The 12,225-nt window shown below is 38.7% G+C and overlaps 1 protein-coding gene across 1 annotated transcript in view; it reads left to right on the forward strand.

Moving 5' to 3' along the window:
* Positions 1-12,225, forward strand: part of fstl4 (follistatin like 4) — a 192,377-nt gene that overhangs the window by 584 nt on the left and 179,568 nt on the right. The window lies entirely within an intron of this gene.

Genomic DNA, 12,225 nt, shown 5'->3' on the forward strand with positions numbered 1-12,225 from the left:
TCAGCGCAGGCGGATGTCACAGCCCGTGTGAGACAGTTCCTTCACATTTCATGAAAAGCCGCGTTTTGTCTGGCGCAAAACGGAGCAATTCTTGATTTAATAAATGTCGCCAAACCGCGCAGCGGCTCAACCTGCCCGACAATACGTCTGCATGGCTGTGGCCGGACTTCTCCATCCTAATGCGCCGGCTTTGCCGAACAGTCGAGGGATGGGTTACATCGTGAGACGCTCACATTCTTCTCTGGACACCCCCCCCACCCCCACCCCATTCTGCGCTCTTTCCCCCCGATCATCCCATACATTATCTGGCAGGACGCTTCCAGGACTCACACTCAGTGTTCTGAGGGGCGCAAAAGGCTCGCCAGAAACTCCGAGGAGTGTGAGTGGAAAGAACGTCCTTTTGAAGACTTCCTTGTCTGATTCTGTTAAATGACATACTTCAGCGCTCTCTTATGGGAGGAAATCCTATCAGTGTCAACAGAGAGCCGGAGCAAAGCCTCCGTGACAACCAGCGGAGTGGGAAATGATGATTGGTAAGAGAGCACGCTGTCGTGATAGTGTTGCAGCGGGCGCTCTCCGTGGTGCTGAAAAAGCCCAAGCCTTGTTCCTCTGTCTCTTGGTTTCTTTGAAGCCCCTTTCACCTGGATCCAAATGAAACGCCTCCAACGTTCTCTAAAGTCTAACCAGCAACACATTACGTTTATGGGATGGGAGTAGCACGCAGCCCTGTCCAGAGACACGTACGCTAAAAACGCCCGCATGCATGCACACAAACACTGGATCAATATCTCGTCCTTGTTCCTAAATGAGAATATAAACAGCAGCACATCTTGGATAAATCTCTTTTTATTCTAAGCACCACTCATAACTCCCCATTTACAGCCCTTACATTTTACAGAATCACTTTGTGTTGTGCGAAAACAAAGTACTGCTATTCAGATTCAGAGAAAACGGCAAAGAAACAGAAACAGCATAAAGTGTGATAGAAAAGTGGGATAAAACCACTTCAAGTTATTAAACAACCATGGCGTGCAGGTTTAAAAATAGTGATGTAACCTAGAATTGTAACTCAGTGATGATTACTGTCGTTTGTGTGGCATTGAACTTATTATGTCTTACAGCGGACCATTAGTGAGTGCAGCATGTGATGGGTGCTTGTTGTTCCTGAGATCTCTTAATAACTGGATGACTCAGACGCTGAAGATTTAGACGGTTCTCCTGGCAGACATGCATATAATCAAGCAAACTTTAACAGTTCAACCATAAGGTAAAGCAGGCTTCTAGAGCCACTACGTTTTTGCTAAACAGGCATGTGTGCTTTAGGTTATTAGTTTCAAAGGAAAGTAGCAAAGTTTTAAAGTTGTTCAAATGGAGGTTTTATTCTTTAGTCCATATATTTTTAGATTTATGCCTCAACATACGTTTCTAAGCAGCAGCTGACCTTATTGACCCTAACGGAGTGAAATGCTTTTTTTGTTACTGTGAGAATATGACTGTTTTTAGTCGGCTTTTTTGCTGAGACTTGTTTGGATTAAATGTGAAAGGAAATGCTTCAAAATCAGAACATTATAATGATGGTTAGTTATTTAAAACATTGTAGTTTGTGATGCGAGACTTGACAGCGGAGCAGGAGGTTGGCATTCAAGGACAATCTCTGCTGTTTGTATTCTGTTTTCTGTGAAGCTATTTTTACCACATTTTTTAACTGGTGTTTTGTAAGGACCATTTAAACCAAAAAATAATGTCATGTTTCTTTTCTTTTTTTCTCTTCCCCTTACCTTAACGGATTTCTTCCAGTTTAGTTTGAAAACTGGTTCTGCCACCAATGGACACAAAGTCACTCATTGTCTTCTGAAGGGGAAAAGAAAACAAGTTTTAATGGTTTCAAGAGCAAAGCGTTTCATTGCTCCTGGTGGTTTTAGGTTGGATCCAGCATTCGGCATGTGGAGCCCCCGTCCGTGTGTTAAGGTGTGTGTGTGCATGGGTGAATGAGTCTGTGACTGTAAAGTGCTCTGGGCCTTAAAATTCAAATTCAAATGTATTTTTAAAGCATTTTTCATATAAAAGTACACCTGAAAGTGATATACATATAAGAATAAACGGCACAATTATAAACAAAAACACACCGTCCCAATACAGCACGGACCTCAACCGCAGATCAGACACCTTTATAAATTTAAAATAAAAACTACCTTCAAGAAGGTAATACAGCCCTAAATAAGTATGTGCCATTTTCAAAAAAAATATTACAAAGAAATGAACAATTAAATAAACACATATCTAATCTTGGTGTTCTTTTTCGTTCACATGTCAGGGTTGCAGTAGATTTAAATAAAGTGCTTTGTTTTACTGAAAAAACAAAACAAAAAAAAACAATAAAGCAATCCTTTGGAATACAGTTCTATATATATTTTTTACCACTTGAATAAGATATTGCACAGCTTTAATGTTGGGCTTCATTTTGTCCAGCTGCCTTCCAGAACTTGGCTAATCAGATGTGGGATTTTACATTCCACTTCAATAAAAGCGTTCCCACAGGTAGACCAACTCCTCATTTTATTTTAAATGTATGCAGCTTTGCTTTGAACGTTTTACTTTATTTATTTATTTATTTATTTATTTTTTTAGGATATATAACTTGACTTTTTTCAAATTTTTATTTAAACAAAGGCGAAAATGCATTACAGACTTTTAAGTCACAGTTGGATGAACTCGATGCGGTCATTATGCGTTTACATGGGGATGACTAGATTCATTTTAACTTGAACGTGTTATTCCTTGAGGATTTAGAAAGCACAGACTGAAAATCAGACACACTTATATTCATAGAAATATATTATATCCCTGATTAAAAAGAGACCCATGACAGTAGGAAGCACTTTATGAGAATAACTCTTAAAGAAGGGTAGGCTGCTAACTTGTTCCATTACATTTTGAACATTTTTATTCTGGTGGGCCATTGTGGAACTCATTGGCTTTTTTAAATTTTGTTTTTAAGTCTCTCCACAGATTGCAGGGCTGCAAAACGTGGGCGACGTGGTTAACTTGAAATTCCGATCACCAGTGTTGATCTTCTAGAAATGACCTTTACTGCTGCATCCCATATGAGCTCAGAGTGTCAGCAGCTCAGCTTAGACCAAACAGAGCTCGCTGCCTCCTCTGCCTGAATGAAGCAAAAGCGATGAAAGAGCCAGCGGAGAGGGAGGTCGATGGGTTACGGAAAGGTCACCCGGCGTATCTGCTTTCAGCACAGACTTTAGTCAGCCATCTGCTCGCCCCTTTTTAATCCCAGATTCCCCTGTTTGAAACTTTCCAACCGTTCCTTTGTTTTGAAGAGGTGGAATGACTTCAGTCTAGTGATGAACAACCCCTTACATAATGACTTCTGATTACTGTGTTTGGAAGCGATCATTTTTAAAAAAGAAGGGTCAACATGATGGCATTTTAAAATAATGCTGTATTTAAAATTCTTCGTCATGTAATGGTTAACTTGCATGGATCATATTGTACAATAAAGGTAAAATTGCTACTCTTAAACACTGGCATCATGTTAAGAAATACTCATTACTGAAAAATACTCGCAAATTTGACTAAAAAGGGTTATCTTAAAGACCTCCTCCAATCTTCTTTGACTTCTTTTAAAAGTCAAAACACCTGTCTGTCCTCTCTTAGGACATGGTTTCTGTAGAGCGACGGGAGTTCATCAGAAATTCATGTCTGAGTTGGAAGACGGCAGGTGTGCAAATGACCCACTCCAGACTTGGGGAGGTAGTGAAGAAAACAATATAGGACTCTTTCCAGACCCTGTAATTGGAATGAGTACACTTTAAATCCTTTAACTTGGATTCATTGGAGGGCAAGTCTCCAACAGTGTATCTTAAAGTTGCTGCAAGTTGACGCGGAGCAACCCGGCCCCTACTGCCACCTTCCCATCCCTGTTGCTGAGAGCTCTCTTTATATGTGCTCTCCTGCTAGCTTGCAGCCCCTCACTCCCCCGACCTAACATTAGCGGTGGGTGGTGCAGTGGAAGGGCGGTCGACCCCTGAACAGAATATTGCAGGATTGATTCCTGACTTGCCAGCCCATGTGTCGAAGTGTCCTTGGGCAAGACACTGAACCCCGCCTTGCCTCTGGTGGAAGGTTGGCGCCAGTGTTCGGCAGTGGAGCCACCACCAGTGTGTGAATGTGTGTGTGACTGTTAAGCGCTTTGGGCCTTCAAGGAAGGTAGAAAGCGCAATACAAGTATACTTCACACGCCATAAAAATAGCTTGCAGTATCAGAGCTATCCAGCCAATAGTTTTGAGCCAGATGCCAGAAAGGATGAGGAAAACTGGATTTGGTCATCTACAAATGGATCAATTTTTAATGTCAAAAATTAGCTCCTTTTCAAACTACTTTTTATTTTATTTTATTTTTTTCATCTGCTCCTGAATCTGAAGGATTTGAATAAAGAAATGCAATTTTAAGCTTAATTTTCTTAAAACATTTCCTCCCTCATGAGGAAAAATGCCACAAGAACATGTTAAAAATGAAACCTTAACCGATTTTTTTTTTTTTTTGCCGTAGTTTTTCTTTAATCAATTTTTCCATCTCTGTTAAGTTCTCTGTTCAACGACTGCAATTAAACTTTTAGCAGAATAATGCATCATGTAACAAGAAGTAGTCCTGGAAGCTTTTGTTTCTAATTTGAAGTGGGGGAAAAATATCCCAAACCTTAAAATCACAATACGCTTTACAGTTACTGTGGCTGAACGTTATAGCTAGTTTAAAGGCAGGATGAATGTGGAAATGTAACCTTGGCTTTAAGAGGATGATTTTTCATTGATGAAACTGCACTTCATTGAATTGACTAGTAAATATAAATTCTTCTTCTGCTTCAGATGCATGAACTTTTAGCTAGTGGGACCACAAATAAAAGTGCAAAATAACCCTCGTATGTTCATAAATGTCTCTTGGTCCCCCTTAATACACACCACAAACTTTCTCCCAGGAGTCATTTTTGCTTTATCACCATATAGCCCTCCTTAATGATGTTTTCTAGCTTTTGTTATTGTTATATAATTAGCAGATCCAGGCTTGTTAGCCAAGCTTTTCACCCCATCGTGGCACTGCAGATCCCCCTGTTATCCCGTTTGCTTTTATAGCGCTGTCATTCAGCCTGCAGGGTATTTGTAGATTTAACAAGTCACTCTCTGTGTGTGTCTTTCAGACACACCTGACAAGCAGGATGTGGGCTTTAACACCCAAGGGCTGCCAATTTAGTCACGGGAACTTGTCAGGGGAAAAAGTCAATATCAGAAAAGCAAAGCGTGGCACCGTGAGAATAGAATATGATACAATAGAAGAACCCTCTGCTCTTTTTGTCACATCGGTCTAAAGAGAATTTACTACCCAGTAGCCAAGATTTCTGCCTCTCACTGACAAATAAAGTAAGGAAAATGAGGTAGAGAATGTAGGATAAAAATGAATTGGAAGTATTGCATCAATGTGAATGCACATCACTACAGTCTAAAGAAATTTAGTTAATTTCAGCAAAACTAGTGCAATTTCTTCTCTATCACAGTTGCCATATGTTCTGGTCACGGGCTTTAATTGTTGTAATGGTTTTGTTATTGTTGCTTAGATTACTTGTCAAGCTGTGGGAAGTTTCCTAATCTGTGTTTGTTTGGCCTAAGTGTTTGTGTGAATGGTTTATTGCAGACTTCTGCTGATGTAAGAATAATCATGTTTAAATGCCTGCAGCTTCTATTTCTGTCTGAAAACATCCGCTTTTTGTGTTAGCCTAGTTAAACACAAAAATAACATTAAAGCTACACTCAACCTACATTTTTGTAAGTACTCAGCAGATTGGAATACGTCATGCAAAATCGGCAATCTTTTTGCTGGTGTCTTCTGCTGTTAACCACCAACGAATGTTGGAATGAGGTCACTTTCTGCTGACGCTTCAGCAAAACCACTTAACTTTTAAATAAATGATGACTTTGTTGGTTTTTTTTTGGTGACAAAATTTATACGGAGCTCTTATTAATCAGTGGTCTTCATTTGAAAAAGTTGCTTGCTAATTTTTGTCATGTTTTGATTATTTTATTATAATTAACTTTTGTTAGTTCTAAAATTTTCAACCAAACAAGTTTTTTATTTTTCTTCGTTTCTGGATGGATGCTGTCAAATGAATGTACAATTAGATCATTGCACCTGTTTCATAATTGTTGTAATATAAGAAAAAAAGTATTTATAGCCAAAAAACAGGCGGGTTTTAATCTTTGAGCTGATTTTGTTTTATGAAAACATACTACTTTAAAAGAAACAGGGAAAGATTTGACTTCATTTCTTACTAAATGTGTTTATTTCTTAACATAAATCACTTAATTCCTAAATATTGTAGACTATTGTGTTGAGTAAAATCCCATAAACTAGATTTTGTGAGTCTTACATTAGCCAAGATCACAGAGATGGGGTCCTGCAGGTAAAGGGAATAACCATGTATATTTAGGTGGAATTCAAACTTTTTTGAATAATTCTATCCCCATTTGTCTTGCATCAAAAAATGGCTTTAATGCATTTCTGGCAGTATTAAAATATAAATGACTGAAATGGAGGATTAAATGCAGTTTACTAGGATTGTGTGAATAATAAGTGGGGTTAAAGTGAGTGATTCTCATGCACAGCTGCCTGACAGACTGACACCTCTGGTCTCGTCAGTATCTTCTTCAACCACACAGGAACAGGAATCAAATGGAGACGAGAGAGTCGAGAAAACATTTTGGGCAAAGATGATTCTCTTGGTGGCTGGATTTCATGCTGCATAGACATCTGTCAGGAGAAGGACCTGTTTGAAGGCTGAGCACTGGCAGAGAGGCAGGCAGACGCAGGCTGATGGCAGAGATGTTACAGAAGACGAGCATCATTTTGTGAGACGAGCTGCGTGTTTACAGGTTTCCTCCAAAATTGACTGTGAATCATTTAGGAATAATAAGGCTCATTCATGCAGGGATTAATGGATATCATTTCTTTTTTTAATCATATATATGCGTTTACAGTATAAAAGGTAATATAATAAAACTATATGTTTACACATGCAGATTAAAATGATATGTTGACACTATTTTCTTATAATCTTGAACAATCTGACATTGTAAAGCTTTAAGAAAACTTGGAGACCTAGATTTTTTTTTCTTGCAAGTGTTTTAAGATGTAAAAACTCGTCTCTGTACAGGAAGCATTTTATTCAAGGCTAATTAAAAATTAATTTTTGGCAGTCACAGATTAGATTTTTTTTTCTCTCTGCAGTTTTCTTTTAAGCACTCAGCACCTTGGAGTGAAGAAAGCGGTACGTGGAGGGGGGGGGCTGTCATAGTGGAACCACATGTGTCATTTGTTACTGTGACAGCAAACCTACCTGGAGTGTTGCAGTGCTGGGACAGGAAGCAGAGGGGAGAACTCAACTGGATCCCCTCAGAGCTCGGCAGAGAGACATTTTCTCCCTGCTGCCATCATAAAAAAAAGAAACAGTGAAGCTGTTTGACTTTGAACAGCAACCATTTACATTGCAGATTTGAAGTGTGGGTGTCATGGTGGCAAGCTATTTTAATCAGGGTTCGGAGGATTTGATTTTGTGCATGTCACACGTGACACAAAGTAAAGATTTGCTTCTGCTCCTGTCACAACTGCCAGAAGGTTTTATCAATTACTTATTGTCTTTTGTTTAAAGAACAGAAGGAGATGGCGGTTATTTTCGGATAGTCACCAACCCACAGCAGAGAAGCAGAAGTTTGGAGTATCCCAAAGTGTTGCTTAGTTTTCATTCATGTCTGCTGAAACTTTTTGCGTCTGGAATATTTTTAGGTTTCTTGGGGTTTCTGATGCATTAATAGTTTAATACCTCTAAAACAGTCTTGGCAGTTTAAGGACACATCGCTGTAATGCCAAATTTTCTCTTAACTGTGTCATGTACAAGTCTGCTATGACACATTTAGCAAGAAACTAGCTAACTATGTTGAACAAAAATGAAAAAAATACAAAAATCTAACGTGAAAAAAATCACCAGAAAATCCTCTTTAAAATCTTCCGAAATGCTTATCCCACCTAGAACTTGGGTTTTCCAAAAACCAATGCAAAGTTTAGCTCAACAGTTTTCTACACCTTATGTGAAGAAAAAAATAGATTTAAAACTTTACATTAAAACTACAAAGTACATCTTTCAGGTTTGTTCAACTTGACAAAATTATTTTAATGTAGAAAGTATGAGGGAGGGATAATTGAACTAAACATCTGTTAACATATCCAGCAATACAAGAATAAACGCATCTTGTTAGGATGCTAATAATTCAGGTCTGATGACCAGAGTTTAGGAAAAATAGACATGTGGTGTATGATGGTCCAGTGTGGTTTCAGCAAATGACCAGAGAGTTCAGGAAAGTTGTGAGTTGAAAAGATGAGGTTGATCAACGAAACTCATAAAGCCTGATTCCTAGTTATTTGTTTTTCTTCCAATGGCCGTCCAAGACAAAACCCTCATTGAGAATATTGAGAGTACCATGACGTGATTTTCTGACAATGTGGTACTTGCAGTCGGATTTAAAACCAACGTTACCCACAAAAATTGGTAAAAGGATTGAACCAAGTTTTGTAATCAATTATGAATTATAATCAAAAACTGCACAATTGATATGTAAGCTGATCTCATCAGCCTCTGATAGTTTACCTGTTATTGATGAATAAATGGCAGAAAAATCAGAAAAGTTTCCCTTTCATGAATTTTAAAGCCCCGATGTCCTCCAAATGAATCTTTTGAAATTCCAAATATACCGGTACATTCTTTAGGCTCATGGTTATACAAGGAAAACAGTTAATTTGGGGTAAATTTTTGCGTTTGTTTTCTCTTGATTGCTAATAACATTCATTTTAAACAGGTTCTCTTTTCAAGGTGGCTTTATTAGATGCAGCGACTTTCTTGACAGAGATACAGACTAATCAATTTCTTGGTGTTTTAAAGTACAGAAAACGACAAACAAATTGTAAATGGATATTTCTATAACATTGTCCTTGGCACAACATTGCGTGTAAGAACATATTTGTAAAAAGGCTTTTCTTTGTCTAAACTTCAAAACTTGGAATTCATTTTGTGAAACCAGAAAGAACCTTTAAAATTGAGTTATTTACAATGAATTGTAATTTTTTTTTATAAAATAAAAAAGTAACATTCCATACATTAACTGTTTTTCTGTTAACAATTTCTGCCTCACTAAATCAGTACGTTTTAATTGAGACACCAAAGGATCAGATTTCACTGTTTGTGTTGAGCTGCGTGCCTCTTTTGTTGGTGTTTTATTTCTGCTTTCTATCGTGGGCAGATACCTTTTGATTCTAGTCAAAATTAACTAGTGGCTGAAAATGAATATTCTACCTCAAGCCATAAAAATGCAGATAACCCTAACGAATTTGATGTGCCTCAGATGCATGCATGATGTTTCTACCCTCATTTTCAGTCATGGCAGATGGATCTTTACTCAACACGTGTAGATCACATGTTGAACCTTATTTATTAGGAGCCCAGAAATAAACCTAAACTGTGACAAACGTAAAGGAAAAACTATTAATTCTGGTTTTGTAAACTTAAATTAGGTGCAGTTAAAAGTTTCCAAGCAAAGATTCTACAAGGTGAAAGGAATAGCAATTTGAAATGTCAGCAGACTATAAAAGGGCGCGCACCAGCTATTAGTATTTGTCTTCTGAATTCAAAATTATTTTGTCCCTTTTTGATCACAAATTCGGAGTAAAGGCACATAAATAATAAGATTTTGGAAAAGCTGGGATGTGAGTTGATATTTTTATCTTTCACCACTCTTGGTGTGCAAATAAACCCAGAGTGAAGAAGTCTGCTGTATGCTGCCAAAGGTTCCACTGCTTTTAAAGAGTCTCTCTCTTTAAGCTTTTTAATATTCTGGTCAAATAATGGTTTCCACATAGATTTTTCTCGCTCCCGATGAATTTCAAAACAGGCCATTCAGGCTGCACAGCCAGATCTCTGTTTGTGTGTGCTTGTGTGTACTCATTGGTGAGAGTGTGTGGGCCAGTGCCAGGGGGCCCAGGCGGCACATTAAGACAGTGACTGGCAGATCTCATTTGGTGTTTAATTTCACAAGGGTGAGCTCTCATCTGAGGGCCCATTAGCCTCTGGCTAGAGTGGGTTAGCTGCATAATGTGTGTGGTTCCTGGAAGTACTGTTTACATTGAAAGAACTTTGCTGGTTGTAAAATATTGTGTATTGAGCATAGTGGAGCTCATTTAATTAAAAACAGCTTGGTATTCAGAAAAAATGTTTCTTTTTTCATTTACATTTCTGTCTTTCGTGGCTGATTGACTCAGTTGGCTGTGTGTAGGACCAGCACATTGGAAACCAGGCTTCGTTTCCCAGGGGGTGCGATTAGCTGAGTCCTGTGTGGGTCCTTAGGTAAGACCCTTCACGCTACGGTCTAAACCATGGAGCGACAAGGGGGCCAGAGTTTGAGTCTCCCTGTGCCTGTCCCCAGCCTGAAAAAAAATGCAGGGTTGTGTCAGGAAGGGCATCCAGTGTAAAACTCTGCCAATAAAAAAGTGCATATCGGTGAAAGCTGATTTGCTGTGGTGACCCCTGAAGAGTTCTGAGAAAAAGTGAACAAACAAAAGTTCTTAAAAAAAAAATGAACATATATGTGGGCTCAGACTAAAACTGTGTTGGATTATGAGCCTTTGGTTTGACAGAATGCTTTCTGTTGTCAGATATACAATACGAAAGAGATCACTCGTGAACTGGCAAATTCATCAACAGTTATCGCCTGACCTTGAAGATGAACCCTTTAAAATTGGAGATGTCGCCAATGACACCCGAATAACACACGCTCTTTGACGTATCGTAACCCCTCACGCAATCAGTGTAAATAAGCTGATTTTGACGTGACGAAAAGCCGCTTCTTATACCAACTTTGCTACGCTGTGCAACACATTACTACCATAAAGTGTTGCACATCAGCGCAAAGCTGCTTGTCTCTGCTTCAGAATTCACTGGAATTACATTATTTTCATAAGAATGTCAAAACTGGAGCTAAAGTGTTAGAGGGTAATTTAGAAGATGTCAGCGTGTTTTTCACTCCTAGAAAAATCAGTAACATCAGAAGGCCGAGCATGAAAGTGCTCTTCTTACATCATCAGCACAAGTGTAGGCTCTACCATGATGCTAAAGTGCTCTAAACTTACTTGCGTTGGTATCTGATGGGAATCTTGTTGGGACTTTCTTAAAGCAAATGCTTTCACACTTGATCACACGGGTTGTCGTTGTTGACCGCCTTTCAGCTTACCCCCTTAGGAGTCGCCACAGCGAATCAGCGTTCACTAATTGGCACCGGTGCTTTGGCAGAGTTTTTACGCTGGATGCCTCTCCTGACACAACCCCACAGTCAAGGCAGCAGCACGAAGGGTCATGCCCAAGGACCCACACTGGATTTAGGGGAATCAAACCCAGGTTGGACAGTCAAATTCTGACCTGTAAAAATAAATCTGCACTTGTAGTTCTGCACAGACACACCCGCACACAACCTTCTTCCTAAGCTTTCATGCAAGACTTATTACAAGTTTAGAGTCTTACAGCGCTAAATGGGGAAAAACAGTTTGTTTGTCAACATTTTGGCAGGTAAAGGAGCAACCTCTGCCCTGCTGCTTATGCCACAGATACTTGTTCCTTACAAATGTTGCAACTTTAAGAGGATTTCTGACAAAATCAGTATCAAACCATAGAATTTCATGTAAACTTTTATTACTTGGTTTTACTATATGTAACTTTTTTTGCCATTCAGTTTTACAGTGTGATGTATCAAATCTGCCGTTCTTAAAACAGAGTGTAATAGAACTTGAGAACATGGTTAATTCACTTCCAAGCGAAACCTCAAAATGCTAATCTTTAGAACCGTCACTGATCTTGTTTGACTGTTTCAATTCATTCTCTAGTTAAACAACAAATCATTTGATTAAAATCTTTTCAGGTATTACAGCACAGATGCTTGTTATGGGCTTGTGTCTTCATCTCTGTGGGTGTGAGTGAATATATGAGCTGAAAAGCAGTCTAGTTCTTTCAGTTTGTTTTTGAACTCCTTTGCTGCTGCCTAATTTGTGCTTTTTAGTGAATTTTTCTGAGTAGTGTTACAACTTCTTTATTTTATACATCAAATGATGGTCTTCATTCTTTTGTA

This window comes from Oryzias latipes, chromosome 14, assembly GCF_002234675.1.
Source record: "Oryzias latipes chromosome 14, ASM223467v1".
In the NCBI taxonomy this organism is placed as follows: Eukaryota; Metazoa; Chordata; class Actinopteri; order Beloniformes; family Adrianichthyidae; genus Oryzias; species Oryzias latipes.